At 40.1% G+C, this 1,896-nt stretch overlaps 1 non-coding gene across 1 annotated transcript; it reads right to left on the bottom strand.

Annotated features, from left to right (window-relative positions):
* Window positions 1-1,484: 1,484 nt before the first annotated feature.
* On the bottom strand, window positions 1,485-1,557 carry TRNAC-ACA (transfer RNA cysteine (anticodon ACA)). The gene has a single exon. It is a non-coding gene; the product is annotated as a tRNA-Cys (tRNA).
* Window positions 1,558-1,896: the final 339 nt, after the last annotated feature.

The following is a 1,896-nucleotide window of genomic DNA, read 5'->3' as shown; positions in this document are numbered from 1 at the left end:
ATACAGTCTGATTTCACTTTAAAGGGAATGTATCACCTAAAAATAAATCCTGGATATTCATGTAATTATTAAATTATGTATGTAATACCACTAAACTACTGTTATTTTTTTTCCTTTGTGGTTGCTTCAAGTTCGTTTCACGCTTATCGTACTTCTAAAAATATTTATCCATGTTTGTCTAAGCTCCCTAAAAGTACATGTTTAGTGCAAAGACAATTCCTTTTTATTTGTTACATTCCCCTAGAACATAAGTTCTTAAATGGAAGTAGGACTCTTATAACCTCAAAGTCTAGAATAGAACTTGCAAGGAAAGTGTTCAATAAAAGTAAATGAATCAAAATATATGCATCTATTCCCCCAAAAACAAGACATTGCATTTCTTATATAAGAACATAAGGAAATACATTTCTTTTATCTCATATAATACGAACCTTTTTTTAGTCGTGAACAAAATCCACATTTTATGGAAATGTCTTGATTTCATGTGAGAAAGCTAAAAAAATAAGAAAGAAAGAAAAGAAAAAGACATGCTGTGGAATGAGACTGAATATTCAGGTTGGCAACACCCTGATGGAGAGTCCATGGGCTAGATACAGTCTGACCCTCAGCTCTGCATGAGGATGAACACCAGCCTGTCCTCGGGCCCTTGATTGATCTAGATCCCTAAGAGGTGCTGTGTTATGGTAACCAAACTCATAACAGATGGACGTATGCTTGCTAAAATGACGGTGAGTGATGAGAACTGCACCCTTGTGATTCTTCTGATCATCACGGGCTCTTTCAAGGCACAGAAAGGTACAGGGCTGTGAGAAGGGAAGGGCAGGCATGAGAACCTGGAAAGGCTTGGGGACCCTGTGCTGTGCTTAGGCGCTTAGGCCTGATGGATTCTTTGCACCCCCCTGGACCCCACCAGGCCCCTCTGTCCACGGAACTCTCCAGGCAAGAATACTGGAGTGGTTGCCATTCCCTTCTCCAGGGTGACCTTACTAGCAGCTATCATGAACCTAAGGGGGTCTAATACACCCACACCCATTACAAGCTCCCACTGATGGAACGAAACAGCCCTATTAGCTGCCCAGGGCATCTCTCTCCTGGCCCACATGCAGAGAATCCATTCTTGTTCAGGCCTCATGAAGCTGCCCCACTCTCTGGTAACAGAAAGAGAATATATGTGATATAAGTAAATGATGAAACATTAGTAAGAAACATACTTATGAACATAGCTACCCAACTAAAGAGCCAGTCAATTTGCTTTTTAAAATGTCCATTTGTACTCTTTTCCTGACCCGTATGCTGTCTCCCCCGTCAGGGTTCCTGACATTTGCATTATTCTGCCTTGCTTTTTTCTTTTTAAGTAAGTGAAGTTGCTCGGTCGTGTCCGACTCTTTGTGACCCCATGGGCTGTAGCCCACCAGGCTCCTCCGTCCGTGGGATTTTCCAGGCAAGAGGACTGGGGTGGGGTGCCATTGCCTTCTGCAGGAGATCTTCCTGACCCAGGGATTGAACCTGGGTCTCCTGCTTTGTAGGCAGACGCTTTACCCTCTGAGCCACCAGGGAACTTCTTTTTAAGTAAATTTTATCACAAATTTATCACCAAAATTACTGTTTTCCATATTTATAGGAATGTTGTGGTACTTTATAGATTGCTGATTTCCCTCAGCATTAAGCAGACAAAATTCACCCAGCTTGATTTTCTTTTTTTAATACTTCTATTTATTTTCACTTCTGAATAATATATCTTTTCATGAATATACCACAATTAATTTAGCTGTTTTCTTTTAAAGGATTCTTGTTGCTGCAAACATTGTGTGCATATCTCCAGATAAGAAAGAAGAGTTTTTCATGAATAAATATACCAAAAAGTAGAAATCTGGCTTATAGTATATGGAAATATTT

This window comes from Muntiacus reevesi, chromosome 19 (genome assembly GCF_963930625.1).
Source record: "Muntiacus reevesi chromosome 19, mMunRee1.1, whole genome shotgun sequence".
NCBI lineage: Eukaryota > Metazoa > Chordata > Mammalia > Artiodactyla > Cervidae > Muntiacus > Muntiacus reevesi.
The sequence above is the reverse complement of the archived record's forward strand: the minus strand, read 5'-3'. Positions and strand labels throughout refer to the sequence as shown.